The following is a 15,873-nucleotide window of genomic DNA, read 5'->3' as shown; positions in this document are numbered from 1 at the left end:
TGGGGGCCCCGGAGTCCCTCCCCTTAAGTGACAGCAGCAGCTGCAGCTCTTCTCCTCTGCCCAGCACACACTGCTTTGTGCTGAGTTGCAGTGTGACAATGGAGGTGCTTAAAATACAATATTTTCTGAGGATTTTTTTCTTAGGGTATAATGTGAATAATGTGAGGAGTAATGTACATAAGGTAAAGTGGTACTACTGTGTGATGTAACGTGAATAAAAGACACCATCGCATGATATAATGTGAATAAAGTTGCACTACTGTGTGGCATAATTTGAACTGGGGGTACTATTGTGTGGCCATGCCCCTTCCCAGCAAGAACACACCCCTGTTTGGGCTGCGCACCGATTGTGTGCACTGTTTCTATTTAAAATATTGCGGGTAGGAGCACCAAAATGATGACTGCTATGATGAGGGTTGATGGTGCTGGGAAAGGGGAGCTGGGTCAGAGGCGGAACTAGTGGCGGTGCTAGGGGGCAATAGACAAAATCTTGCCTAGGGCGTCATTTAGGCTAGGGCCGGCTCTGAGTGTCTAGTGCTGGGGTAGCCAACCCTAGTCCTCGAGAGCTACCAACAGTGCATGTTTTGCAGGTCTCCTCACAGAATCACAAGTGAAGTAATTAGCTCCACCTGTGTATCTTTTAAAATGTGTCAGTGATTAATGAGTGCAGCTGTGCAGCAGCTAGGTTGTCTGGAAAATGTGAACTGTTGGTAGCTCTCGAGGGCTAGGGTTGGCTACCACTGGTCTAGTGCAACCAGTATAGTTCTTTCTATCATTGTAGCGATAGAATTAGACAGGCAGCCTCCATGAACAATATACTTGCTATTTTAGGACAACGTTTTGAATTAGCTAAAACTGTAGCATTCCTGTTGCCACCATAACAGCAACACCCCTCACCCCCCCCCCCCCCCACACACACACACAGCCACCACTAATAATGCTACTTTCACTGTATGATAAGCATTTGCTAACTAAAACCCTACTCCTCTGAGTAATTGCTGCATCTCTATACACTTGTACCCAGACCGTCCAATAGGACCCTTCCATCAGGTACAGAAAGCTCTGCTCCCGGACTTCCCAGGTGCAGTTACCTGCAGTGAAACAGCTTTCTCATCAATTATCTAGTTAAACACAGGTGACTACAATCATAAACAGGGTGAAGCCCAAGAGCAGATCCTCTTGTACCTGATGGAAGGGGTCGTGCTAGGGGATCTGTTATTCCCCCACTCCCATCCCTAACTCCCCTCTCACATGTCAATACAGACAAAAGTAAAACAGTAGGGATGGCCATTGACCATCGATTATTCCAAACATCGGTGGTTCATGGCCAATGTCGAATACTTTAGCCATAGATGGGGGAGAACCAGATGGTTTCCCTCCATCGATGGAACAGCAAAACGATGTTTGCCTTTTTTTAAAAAGTGCTGGGACACAGAGCATAGCTCTGCCCCCCGACACCAGCGAAGCCCCGTCCCCCGTCTTTTGATTGGCCCACAGCCCAATCAATCAAACACAATGGATGACCATCGATATGTAAAAATATCGATGGACATCCATTCCATAGTTTAGCACTATCGATGGCCAGTTGCAGAATTGCCATCGATGGCAATGGCAACGATGGCCATCCCTATAAAACAGATATTTTAGTAGATGTATTTAAAAGTGAAATAACATAGGCACCTGATTGTCACTACCCCGGAGGGCTGTATTCTATTGTATTATGTTGGTGAAATAGTTACAGCCATACATTTATGTACATTTAATGTTCCTTTCCTGCAGTTCGATTATAAATTAGGAACATGTACATAGGATTTCACTGAAATTAGGCACAAATAACATTAACAGGGTAACTTATAGCAACTTAGAAATCCTAAAAATAAAATTAGACCCATTAGCATGGATACTATAGAGTGTATATGGGAGAGCAGCAAGCTGGTCACATGACCCAAGCTATACACTTTCATAGCTGAGAGTGGCAGTTATTTTCCAACTGGCATCTCTGCAGCAGACAGCATCAGAGGAGGAAGCAGGAGCCCAAGCAGAGGATTGAGAAGGGGAGAAAAAGCGATTTCAGGAGACAGAAAGCCAATTACTGGATCAGGGGAACCCGTCGTAAGACGCAGGAGCCGAATCAGGAGAGGTAAGTAAACTTATTGGATCAGGTGTACCCGTCAGTAGACGCAGGAGCCCGATCAGGAGAAGTAAGTAAACTTATTGGATCAGGTGTACCCGTCGGAAGACGCAGGAGCCAGATCAGGAGAGGTAAATCGACTCAGTGGATCAGGTGTACCCGTCGGAAGACGCAGGAGCCAGATCAGGAGAGGTAAATCGACTTATTGGATCAGGTGTACCCGTCACTAGACGCAGGAGCCAGATCAGGAAAGGTAAACGACCAATTGGATCAGGTGTACCCGTCGGAAGACGCAGGAGCCAGATCAGGAAAGGTAAATTGACCAATTGGATCAGGTGTACCCGTCGGAAGACGCAGGAGCCAGATCAGGAGAGGTAAATTGACTCAGTGGATCAGGTGTACCCGTCGGAAGACGCAGGAGCCAGATCAGGAAAGGTAAATCGACTCCTTGGATCAGGTGTACCCGTCGGAAGACGCAGGAGCCAGATCAGGAGAGGTAAATTGACCAATTGGATTAGGTGTACCCGTCGGAAGACGCAGGAGCCAGATCAGGAAAGGTAAATTGACCAATTGGATCAGGTGTACCCGTCGGAAGACGCAGGAGCCAGATCAGGAAAGGTAAATTGACCAATTGGATCAGGTGTACCCGTCGGAAGACGCAGGAGCCAGATCAGGAAAGGTAAATTGACCAATTGGATCAGGTGTACCCGTCGGAAGACGCAGGAGCCAGATCAGGAGAGGAAAGTCAACTTATTGGATCAGGTGTACCCGTCGGGAGACGCAGGAGCCAGATCAGGAAAGGTAAACGACCAATTGGATCAGGTGTACCCGTCGGAAGACGCAGGAGCCAGATCAGGAGAGGTAAGTCGACTGATTGGATCAGGTGTACCCGTCGGAAGACGCAGGAGCCTGATCAGCAGAGGTAAGTTGACATTTTGGATCAGGTGTACCCGTCGGAAGATGCAGGAGCCGGATCAGAAGATGGAGGAGATGGTCGGGAAGAAGAGGAGAAGGAAGGAGACCTCAAGAAGGCCTGAAAAGGAAGCACCTGAGGAGGAACCCAGCGGCAAGATACAGAAGACAGACCAGAACACAGAGGAGATGGCCGGAAAGAAGAGGTGCAGGAAGGAGACATCAAGAAAGCCTGAAAAGGAAGCACCTGAGGAGTCCAGCAGCAAGATGCAGGAAAAAGACCAGAAGACAGTGAAGAACACTTCATCAAGAAAATCCAGAGAGGAGGAATCGCTGGAAGAGAGAAAGAGAGCGGCAAGCGAGGCTAAAGACCCGGATGAAGATGAGCCAAGACCAGGTAAGCGGAAATGTAGTTGGATGTCCTTGCACTGTAGTTCATTTTCACATTGGCAAAGTTGAATATTGTTTATATAAAAAAAATATAAATAATGTTTTATATGTAATTTATATTCACTTCATTGGTTACTACAGTTATTCAGATAAAGACAGTCTCAAAAAAAGGATTAGTAAAACTACTGTAATATTTATGGAGAAAGGTGCACAACTAAAAAGGTGCTGTAACCTACAGTATAGCTCAGTTTGGTGACAGGCATATGCCGGCATTCGCAGTGTCATTTACACAATGAAAACACAGTATGAATGTTCTTCTACCTTTACCTAGCCTAATCCTAACATTACTATGATTATTACTTCATTAACCCCACACCCAAACATCAGGGGGTTTACAGAATAGCTCTAGGTTTACTGGCACTAAAGGTGGTAATACCCAGGATGGCGGTGCCTGCATTTATACGTGACAGCCCAACCCCCCTGGGGAAGACAGCCATGGTGATAACTGAAGAATGTAGGGCTGGTGTCACCCGGTGTAATGACTCATGGGGGGAAATTTACTAAGATGTGTATGCTACTTCACATGTGATGTTGCTATAGGCAACCAATCACACTCTACTTCTTATTTATTTAGCATCCTCTAGAAGACAGGATCTGATTGGTTGCCCATAGCAACATCACATGTGAAGTAGAATACACATCTTAGTAAATCCCCCCCCCCTCCCCCCATGGTGTCATGGCGGTTTTTTCCCTTTATTTAATTATGGACTTGGTACAATATTAGATATTTAATCTAAAGTAATGTATGTTAACATGAATTTCACATATAGGAATACAGATACAGATGCAAACCCTTTCAGGCTGTTAATAGGACAACAAAACGCATTATATCCCGTGTCAAACTTGGACATGAAGGGCCCATCAGGCGAATGTAATGGTTGGCATCTATTGTAGCTCAATGCCATTACAAATGTACTACAGGCGATGTGATTAGTGCCAGAACGGCATGGCCAGTAACTACAGGATCAGCTCAGAGGAATTGGCTTGGTCACTAGAACCCCAGGCAATCCTTTTGATCACTAGCAATAATTTCCCTGCTTAAATTCGCATGAGAATGCATCACTACCAGTTCCTTACAACACATAAATGCACATGCTCCATTCCTACAATATCAAATAGGCACTATTCAGTTACGCAACAAAATTATTAAACTCAAAAGTGATCAAGGTGCCATTATTTAAAAAATGTTTCCGATTAGCTATAAGTATCTTCAGCTTTGTAAAACCCTACAGTTTGTTTTATGTTGTGGTCCCAGTATTCCCACTTCAGTTATCATCATATTACTGTGTCTTTAGCTGTTAAACAATAAATTCATAATGTCTCTTACTTTACTCCACAAGGACCAAGCAGCGTCTCACCACCAGACAAGGAGGAACCTCTCTTCATGGACAGGTACAAGATCAGCCGTGAGTTAGGAGAGGGCGGCTATGGAGTGGTCCTGCTGGCGCGTGAGATCTCCACCAAGACGGATGTCGCCATAAAGGTCGTGAACAACGAGGGACTGTCAGAGAGAGAAAAAGAGAAGACAAGGATTGAGACCAGGGCCCTACAATCAACATCTGGGAGCCCCTTCTTAGTACATGGCCTCCTGACCTTCCAGACCAAGAACATCTTGGCATTCGTCATGGACTACGCCAACGGAGGAGACTTATTCGACCTGCTGCAATCAAGAGGGCGTCTTGAGCCTACAGCTGCAACGTAAGATCTATGCATAATCTGGTGTATAACTGTGTGATTGTGTGCAAGACAAAATCCTATAGGAGCTTACAGTCTAGGAAATGAGCAAACACACATACCTAAGGCCCCCATACACTATGCGATGTTGGACCGATTCCATGCGATTTGAGCACTTGGGCTGCTAAATCGCGTGAAATAGGCCCAAAATCGCATGTGTTTGACATTTGATCCGATGCGCGTTCCCGTGCCCATCGGACCGGATCAGGAGGTCGGATGTGCAGCATGTACGATTACGTCCGACCTCCTGCAGCGGGCGGGCAGTGGCGGCTCTTAAATGAGTGGCCAGGGGGTGCCGTGAGGAAGACGTCCAGCCAGTGATCATAAGCTTTTTGTCACTGCCGTGGGCGGGCGGTGGTTGTAATCAGATCAGTGCTGGGGCAGTCGGCGGTGACCTGATCATCAGTGTCCAGTCCACTGTCCAGCGCCGTAGCGGGCCGGCAGCAGCGGCAATTACAACTTTAAAATAACATGTCAAATGACTGCCCGGCTAATGATTGGCTGAGATAGAGCACTCCTCGGCAGCTGATTGGCTGAGAGTGCTCTATCTCAGCCAATCAAAAGCCAGAGAGTCATTTGACACATTCTTTTCAAGATGTAATAGCTGCTGCCTGCCCGCCCGCTGCGGCGCTGGACAGTGGACACTGATGATCTGGTCACCGCCGCCCGCCCCAGCACTGATTTGATTAACGCTGCGGCCCCACTGTTTCCACCCCAGCCAGCCACTCATTTGAGAGCCGCCGCCTGCCCCCACTGCTCCTCACCACCCTACAGCTCCCTGTTATTTTTTTTACATGTGATAAATCGTATGTGATTTATCACATGTAAAAAATGGCACATCAAGTCCTAAATTGTATGTGAGCCTCCCGGGGAGCTGACGGGTGGCTCGGAGGAGAATTGGGTCCGACTTGTCCTAATGTATGGGGGCCCTTACATTCACTGTACAATATATGTTATTCCTTGTTGGACTCCCATCACTTTGGGGTATAGGTATGAAGCAGTGATAAGGAAGTGAGCCAGAAGAGAAGTGGCCCATGCCAACCAATCAGCACTGAAGTAAAGGTGCGTACACACGGTAAGATATAGTGCACAATCTAGCTAGCTAGTTTTGAATAGCGTGCTAGATAGTGCACTATATCTTCCCGTGTGTACGCACTATCTGACGTACGATGCACGCTCCCACCGGTCGTCTGTCAGGGAGCTGCTCGGGTGAACATGCAACTCAATTCTGGCTAGAAAGCATAAGATGTATAGTGTAGTATAGCTGTGACGTCATATCGTATGTGATATCTTATGCACACTGTACGTTATTATAAGCACAAATCTTATGCTTCTGACCACTGGGACTTTCCTGGGAAATAGTATACAATATCATACGGAACATAAATCGTACCGTGTGTACGCACCTTAACGCCTGTAATTTGCATAGTATGAAATTATACAGAGTAGCGGATTGGTTGCCATAGACCAATTTTCCTCTGGCTCATTGCTCCTCCCTTATCACTGCTCATACAACTACCCCTTTGCCTTTTCCTACTATGACTTTATCCTACCTGTATTTTCTTTTGCCGTTTCTATAGCTCTTAAGGTGGCCATGCGCTTCTTCTTGCAGCAGAGTATGGCCATCCAGTCCCTTCGGCCGGAACCTTCCCAGGGGGTAGGATCGCATGTGATGTATCGCATACGATCCTTTGCCATGTGATGTATCACATGCGACCCCGCTCCCCGCAGTGGGTCCGAGTTGGAGGTCGGACATGCAGCAGGTACGACCTTTGATCTGATGCACAGTGGACCGCGTATCGGATCAGATGTCAAACACACCCGATTTGGCCACTTTTACACAATTTCGCAGCCCGATCTGTCAGAATCAGGTGAAAAGTAGCCAAATTCGGACTAGTGTATGGGCACCTTTACACTATTCCCCATCCTACACTGTATCTCTCTATCCTGCCCATACACTACGGCTGATTTGGGATGTTACAATATTGATACATTTCTTCTTTAACAGAGTCTTCGCTGCCGAGATCGTGTCCGGTCTCCAGCACTTCCACAGGATGGGCTTCATCCATCGGTAACTAACTTTCTTTCCTTGTTTAAATAAACATAAAATACAAGGGCTGCATTAGTACTTGTTCTTATTGTGGGAAATAAATCATAGTAGTTCCACCCTTATAAACATAACATTACTCTGCGATGCATTCAGTGCTAATATGTGTACTGAGAAATAAGAGGTATGTTAAGATATTTTACTGCCTGCACAGAAGACCCATGGGCAGAAGAACTGGCACTGATGCCATAATATTTGCTATATTCTGCACAGACACAAACTCCATATTTCTGGGGAAGACATATGGCGTTCCAGTCATCCATGCTCGGTGAGCATAAGGGGCAGCCTGGTGCCCCCTCAGCTTTAGGACCTTGTTCATAGCACACACTGCACCCTGGTCTGGCCATGTGGAACAGGCATTTATCAATTGGGAGATGCACTTTTCTACATTTCCAGATGTATCCTCATATAGCCAGCCTCAATCCGCCATGCTGAGTAAGTGCCAGTGAGACCCCAGGTCCCGTGCAACTCTGCCAGCATCCAGCATCTGCCAGCAAATGCCTCTTAGTCACAACATAACACAACTAAGATGCGCCAGGAGACTTTGCCCTAATATGTGTCTGAGGACATATCTGCAGCCTTAGTCACTTACTGTATTATGTATTTCATATACTGTCCATGCAAACAAGTACTTAATGAAGAAATTGTTCCTATTACAGAGACATCAAACCAGAGAACATCCTGCTTCATGACGGCCATATTAAAATCGCCGACTTCGGGCTGGCGTTGGAGAACACACCCAAAACCTCTGGCTACGCTGGAACACGTGGCTACATTGCCCCAGAGGTGAGGCTATAATAAATTAGAGGTCGGCTGTACAGTATAAAGGTGCATGCTACAAACAGTATCGGCTTTATGTTCTAAATGGCATCTAATCATGATCTGCCTTCACTGACAGCCAATCACAGGTGTTTTCCTACACTGGTGGTTTATGAGTGGCTGGCTGGGTAATGCAGAGCCAGGGCAATCCCTTTTATCATTTTGCAGGGGTTGTTCATAGTGAACTTTTGTATCTATGGGGATTTTCCAGGTTTGGTTTATACCTTTGACTCCTTCATTGGCACTCCCGAGAATTTTACGGGTTATGCTCCAGTTCACGCTGAGATCAGTGCTGCGCTCGGCTTCAGCAGCTGCCCAGCCTTGCCTCCTTCCCCCGGCTGTGTGCGGTGTGACCTTGTAATGTCATGTCGCACACAGCCAGGTTCAGGGCCGGGCAGCGGCTGATGGAATGCCCAGCGGCACTGCTCGGCTCTGGGTAATACAGTGGGGGGGTGTTAGGAAGCGCTCTTCCCCCCAAAAAAAACCCACTGAAGGGGTTAACTTACACAATATTTTGTATTGAGTAAATAATAACTGGGTCTCATAGTATTATTGTAATAAACCAAGGTACTTGTGACTTATCTGGGCGCCCCAGATGATCACACCTAAAAATCGCGTCAAATCGCATCGCATACAATCAGATTGCCTGCGATGTGATTTGATGCGATTTGCCGCAATTTTAATATGTGAAGGCACCCAGATGCCTGTTTCATATGTGAAATGGCCCCCCAGACCCCATTTTTAATTGTATACCCACCCTGATTGTTAACGCCACCCCACTATCAACGCCAACCCGAAGCGTGGCGAGCGTAGCGTGCCCGCGAGGGGCGGCGGTACGCGTCCTCCGACCTTTTCATACCCCCACTATCCACGTAGGCGTGGAGTCGATGTTATATAGTGTGGCGAGCGTAGCGAGCCACCGAGCCCGAAGCGTGGCAAGCGCAGCGAGCCCCGCGAGGGGACGCTGATACCTGTGAAGCCCGCGAGGGGACGCGTATAGCTGTGAAGGTATCCACGTCCGCTCGCCACGCTTCGGTCTCGGTGGCTCGCTGCGCTCGCCACACTATATAAAATCAACTCCACGCCGACGTGGATAGTGGGGGTATGAAAAGGTCGGAGGACGCGTACCGCTGCGCTCGCCACGCTTCGGGTTGGCGTTGATAGTGGGGTGCCTTTAACAATGGGGGTCATTTAGCCATCAGGGTGGGTATACAATTAAAAATGGGGTCTGGGGGGCCAATTCACATATGAAACAGGCATCTGGGTGCCTGTACATATTAAAATCAATCATATTATCAATCATATTAAAATCAATTCGCATCGCATGCAATACAATACTGTATAAGCACTTATTTTCGCGAGGCTTTAATTTTCGCGAGCCTCCCGCGATCGCGAAAATTTAAGCCACGCGAAATATTCCCCCTCCCTCAATAAATGTGGTAATAAAAAATCCGACACTTTTCACTTACAGTAACCAAATTTTAATGGTTAGAGTTACTGTACTTAAATACTGTAAGAAATAAGAACAAGCATTTCTTAAATACAGTACTTACAACTATTTCTTGAATATAACTACAGTATTACTTGAAGAAAAACAATAGAACTACTGTACTGTAATACCAGTACTACTGTACAGTATTGTAGAATGCTGCTCATTCACTGACAACATTTATACCAGCTTTTTTGAAGCCATTCAAAATTAACTCATGTTTGGCTTCAACACCGTTAAATGTGCGCACAAGCCAAGAAGCATGAATCGGTTTTAGTCGTGATATTCGCAGGTCCACACATTCCTTTTCCTCTAGAAAGTTAAGCTCATTAGAATACCACTCAATAAACTCATTCTTGAGCAAACGCTTGAACTCGCCGTTTACAGTTAAGTCCAAAGGCTGGAGCTCTCCTGTGCAGGAAGCGGGCACAAAAAGTGGAATAATATTCCTCTTCTCTAGTTCAGCCAGAAAAAGAGGATCTTGATGTGCCTTAAAAACGTCAAACAATGCTACACCAGGTTGTTCTGGAACTAGCCCGAGAAGCTCTCTCTGCTTGTCATAATAAGGTACAAGAATATTCTCGATGTATCGAATCATTGTGTCAGTATTGCTCCAGTGTGAATCGGTGTGCCACACATCCCAGTCCACGGGAAATGTAAACTTTGGATGACAATTTGTTGTTTTTCCAGCATACAACAATTGTGGTGGAAGTAGGTTTCCAGAAAGGGAACATGCTAGCAAAACAGTCATCTCTCTTTTATCTTCCTTGCCGATTATGGACACTTGTTTTGAACCACGTTCTTCCAATGTGTATTCAGATGTAGGCACAAACTTTGCATTTGTCTGATCGAAGTTAAGGAACATCTCAGGGGGAACAACATTTTTGTCAATCACTGTACGAACACGATTAACAAATTCGTCGCGAATAGCTGGGAAGTCTGGGGGCAGTTTTCGCGCAGCTTTGGTTTCCTTTCTACGGACAAAGTTCATTCTTATCAGCAGGCATCTGGCCCAACTCGGGCTCAAATCAAAAGAGTTTAGAAGAGAGGGATCATGTGATTTCACAATTCCTTTTGCAGCTGCTATAACAATAGTGCGGTTCACTATTCCACCAGCAATCCGCAATTTACGTATATATGTCTGAACACTTGCGTCGAGATCACCAAGTTTTAAGGGGCGACCACGATTACCGTGTGGTAAAGTTGTTACATCGGCTTTACCTTCTTCCGATGCTTGAATGTACTGTTTCTTTATGCTGCGAACGGTTGATTCACTCACCGGCCTTCCCAGTTCAGAGGTGAAGTGTTTCACTGCTGCAGAATTTCCGTTCATAGTAGCATATCGGCCTATTTTGGACCTCAGCACTTCGTCATAAACTGCATACTGCCCACGTTTTGCTCCACGTTTTTCTTTCAAAGCAGTAGAAACCTCCGTATTAGAGGATATTATTTCTTTTGCTTCAACTAAGGACTTAGCGTTTCTTGCATCCGGTAGTCCTACCGGTGGCGGAGCTCCTATAGGAATTTTCTCTCCCTTATCCGTCATCTTGTACAGGTATTTCCACATTTTTAAGGCACTGATGGCACGTTCTCTCTCACTTGTTTGGGGTGGAATGCGCGCATTGAGCCAAGGTCAAAGTTGATACAGTACAGTACAGTAGTAATGTAAGCACCGCGGGTTGTTTTTAGAGCGATGGGGAGAAGGGGGGAATATTTTTCGTACAAAAGGAAGTTTCTTACAGTAAAATGCCTTACTGTATGCAACAGAGTTATTTACATTAGGCACAGTAGTTATTCGCGAAATTTTCAGCCCGCGAAATCAGTGATATCGGCATTATCGCGAAAATTACAGCTCGCGAAATTAAGTGCTTATACAGTAGCATACAATGCAACGCGATTTTCTCTTCAAGGGAATTTCAAGGGAAATCGCGTCAAATCGCATCAAATCGCATGCTTAGGGTACTGGCATACAATTTCAACATCGGGCGCCCAGATAAGTCACAAGTACCTAAACCAATTATCTTGTGACGTAATTAAGGCTAATGGAACACACAGCATAAAAGAAAAATATAAATCATTGCCTCTGCCTGTATGTATGAAATATATCATGTGTCCCAACCAGGGTGCCAGATGTGTCTTTGTCAGTGTAACATCTGATGGCAGGCGTATTGTGCCCAGATCTGCTCTCCTGTTTATAAAGTGTTATTTAGTGAACTGTTACCTTTTATTGACAGATCATCAAGCGAGAGCCGTATGATGCGGGAGTGGATTGGTACTCCTTCGGTGTGGTGCTATTCGAGATGACAACAGGAAAATCCCCCGAGGAGTGCCACATCTCGGCTTTGGCGGGCTGTCATCTGTGCCCGAATACAAGAAACATCATTGAAGAGGTGAGTGTCAGACCCACCTTAGCATTCAGCACTAGGTAACAAAGAGGCCATGAACAATGTGTCAGCGTCTGTTATTTATACAGAACCCCCATTCTCTAGTATCAGCCATGTAGTTGTTCTACGAGCGGTCATGTAGCTGTACATGGGGAAGCTATATGTAGTTACATACGTCAGATTACATTACTGGCTCCACCTCCCTGACACACACAAATAAGTGAAGGAAACTCCAAGCCAGAGCAATGCCTGCTGCAGGAGTCACTGTACCACTGACATGCACTACTGGTCACGTTATACTGCACCGGCATTTTCCCTGTTTCTATTCAAATGTAAGCAAATCAAGTCCAGTGAATGACCCCCAATGGTACCATGATAAGCAGTAACCAGCTAGAGGTTGGGGGGAAGAATACTAAACTACATAGACCAGGGCTTGACAATTTTTTTTTAAATCTAGGAGCCAGGATGAAATTGTAGGAGCCAGACAAATTAAGGGTGTCCATACACGGTGCAATGTGTGTTTTTGTACTGTGCGATGCACGGGAGCGCACAACGATATTTGCAGCTATATGGGGATTTTTATTGGCTGTTGCAGTGCGTCCTGCAGGACCCGCTTAATTTTAAAAATGGGGTCCCTCACTGCTTTATAGCGAGCATTTTGCAATCACTGCCCATAACCCCCCCCCCCCATCCTAGGGCAGGCATTTACTTCCCACTCCTTCTACCCATTAATGTGCAGGCATTTCCCTGCCAATAACTTACAGCAGGGTGGGGGGGGGGGGCGGGGGTGATGACAGGGTTTGTACCTGGAAGCAGGGCTGGTAACAGAAAACTCAGAAAACTTAGGGTCCAATCCATCCCCTCAATCGCTATAATCCCCCCAACCCACTATGCTGGAAAAAAAATTGGAAGTGCCCCCTCTCACACATACACATATGTACAGTATATCTGGCCTGAGCATAGGTTGGCTGAGGCTCACCTTGTAGTGGCACTAGCCACATCCCGCCGCGCTGGGGGGTGGATGCGGGAGTTTACATGCTGCTCTGTTTAGCAGCGTGCCACTGTGTCACTCAGAACTACCTGCCGCGTCCCGCCCCCCTGCCGCGCTGACCTGTAATGAGAGCGGCTGTCAGCACAGCTCGGACAGCCGCATCACGCCCCTCTGCCGCTCAGCCTGTCAGCACCAATAAAAACGGCGCCCCGCAAATCAACCTAGCAGGAATGCTACACTGCCGGGGTCAGGCAGCGCTGCTGTTAGTCTGCCCACGACTAGATTCTGCTTCCTACCTGTAAAAAAATCTGCTTGCCAGGAAGCAGAATCTGGTCGCCATGGCGACCTGGCCCCCGGCATTTTTCGAGCCCTGACATAGACACACATCCTCTGATTAGGGGAAAATAATGATTATTTTCTTTGAGGCTAAAAATCATTTGAGAAATATGTCTCCCAAATATGTGCTGTAAGGAATCAGACTGCAGCTGAACAGAAACTTAGTTGCCCTCACGTTCCTCTTTCCAGCTCCTGTGTGATGACCCTGAGATGCGTCTGGGAGAGAACGGCAACATCAGAGAACATCCATTCTTCACGGGAATCGATTGGGAGAAGTTAGAACACCTGCAGGACCCATTCACTCCCAGCTTCTCCCTGCAGCCACCACAGTGAAGGTAACATCACTTCCCCAGGTGCAGGAGGTATAACATCATCTCACACAGGAGCAGCCGATACCTCCATCAGTAGCCACATAACAACGTCCAGCTTCCAGAAGAACACCTGGCTTCTCCGTCAGCCCGAATTACACAAGGTGGCAGAACATCGCCCCTCAACTAACACCTACGGTATGTTCTCCAACGCCCATCAAGTACTGGAGACCGAGAGACCGGAACATCAACTCTCATCCTGATTGGGTAAGTATGATCCAACCCATATTATGCGCAATGTTTGGTTTCTGCACATGTGATCACATGGCAGAACAACAAACACCTCTGCTGATTGCAGAGGTGCTTGCGGTGTAGAGAAGCCAGCGATCACAAATGGAGGCAGGGGGTGGAATGCACCTCCTCCTGCATTTGCATTGCTTGAGGATCCCACATGATAAGCTGCTGTGAGCAGCTTATCATGTGCAATCCAAACTGAATCAGGCATTTTCTAAAAATGTATATAAAATATAATATCAATAGCGAATGATTGGCTGGCTGGCTAGTCTGTGGAGGTTGGAGGCCAGAACTGATGTTATATTTTATATACATTTACATATACGGTAAACCACTTATTTACCGACACCTACTGGTCCGGCACCCCTGTAATCCGGACACATCAGGTGCCAGGGAAGTTAGGATATGGGTGCGAGCTAGGCTGAGTTACGGGTAGTGTCAAACTGCAGCAGCACCCCAGAATGATGCGATCGCATTTTGGTTGTCGGCCTGGGCATAGAGGCAGCTTTTGTGGGGGCGAGGTCCAGGCAACACAGGTCTATGGACCAATTTTATGGCGGCTGCATAAATTCACACACAGCTGCTGCGAACCAAAACATGGCCTCCTGTACCTGTCTTAGCAACCAGGGGGCTCCCATGAAAATGCAATGGCATTTCTAAGATACGATTGCAAGTACATTGCAATCGTGGGAGAGACTTTGGTGCTTGTGTAGTTTCACGGCGCCAGCATGGCGCCGTGCGTCTGAGTCCCCTTGCGGGGCTCGCTTCGCTCGCCCACGCTGCGGGCTCGGTGGCTTGCCACCCTATCTTAAATCAACTCCATGCCAACATGGATAGTGGGGGTATGAACTATCCATGTTGGCATGGAGTTAAGTTAGTTTATTTTAGATAGTTTGCCGAGCATAGAAACCGGAAGTAGCACGGCGCCATGTTGGCGCCGTGAAACTACACAAGTACCGAGACTTTTAATCCAGACGTAAGGTGCCGGGGAAGTTAGGATATGGGTGTGAGCTAGGCTGAGTATTTCAGTCAGGCTGAGTTACGTGTAGACTGTTACGATGCTCTCGAGCTAGAATATAACCAATAACAGTCTCCAGTTTTCCTTTAGAGCTCTATACGCCCACCGGTACATTAGGTGAACATATGGGTAAACTCTTGAACAAAAGGACTTGCATAGTGACCCAGGAAAGTATATGCACAGTAACGTAGATTCCTACAGGCAGGTGTGAAGGCGTAGGACACAGGTAGAGTGGTTCAGATCAGTATTGTGTGATATGACAGATCCACCTTGAATGCAGGATTATTAGGCTGGATGTTAAAACAGGAACACTGAATATCTCTGGCAGGAAGATAAAACTAGTAATGCAGGATAACACTGGCTGGATGGTTAAACAGGAAGACTGGATACCTATGGCAGGAGGATACCAATGGCCAGAAGGTTAATCAGGAGGACTGGATACATAAGGCAGGAGGATACCACTGGCCGTATGGTTAAACAGGAGGACTGGATACCTAAGGCAGCAGGATACCACTGGCCGGATGGTTAAACAGGAGGACTGGATACCTATGCAAGAATAAAAATGTCCGGATGGTTGAGCAGGAGGAATGGTGGATACCACTCGCAGGATAGTTAAACAGGAGAAATGGATACCTATGGCAGGAAGATACTACTGGCAGGCTGGTTAGACAGGATGACTGGATACCACTACCTGGATGGTTAAACAGGATTACTGGTTACCGATGGAAGGAGACCACTGGCTGGATGGCTAAACAGGAGGAAAGAAGCCTGATAATCTCTTATATATTTAGCCAGATGTGTCAATCATGTGTGTGTGTATAACGCTGGGCGGAGTTAGTTACCAACTCCCAGCGTTATACACACACCACACCCCAGCCTAATAGCCTATTAGCTCAGAGA

At 46.7% G+C, this 15,873-nt stretch overlaps 1 long non-coding RNA gene across 1 annotated transcript in view; it reads right to left on the bottom strand.

Moving 5' to 3' along the window:
• Positions 1 to 5,885: 5,885 nt before the first annotated feature.
• The window catches only part of LOC146046122 (uncharacterized), a 33,217-nt gene continuing 23,229 nt past the window's right edge, over positions 5,886 to 15,873 (bottom strand). The window contains exons 2-3 of the long non-coding RNA XR_014465749.1: positions 11,864 to 11,999; positions 5,886 to 7,315 (exon numbers count right to left, since the gene is read on the bottom strand). This is a non-coding gene — a long non-coding RNA (uncharacterized LOC146046122). The remainder of the gene's footprint in view (positions 7,316 to 11,863; positions 12,000 to 15,873) is intronic.

This window comes from Crinia signifera, chromosome 11, assembly GCF_055691185.1.
Source record: "Crinia signifera chromosome 11, ASM5569118v1, whole genome shotgun sequence".
Classification (NCBI taxonomy): Eukaryota; Metazoa; Chordata; class Amphibia; order Anura; family Myobatrachidae; genus Crinia; species Crinia signifera.
Note: the sequence above shows the minus strand (reverse complement) of the source record. Positions and strands in the feature narration are given on the sequence as shown.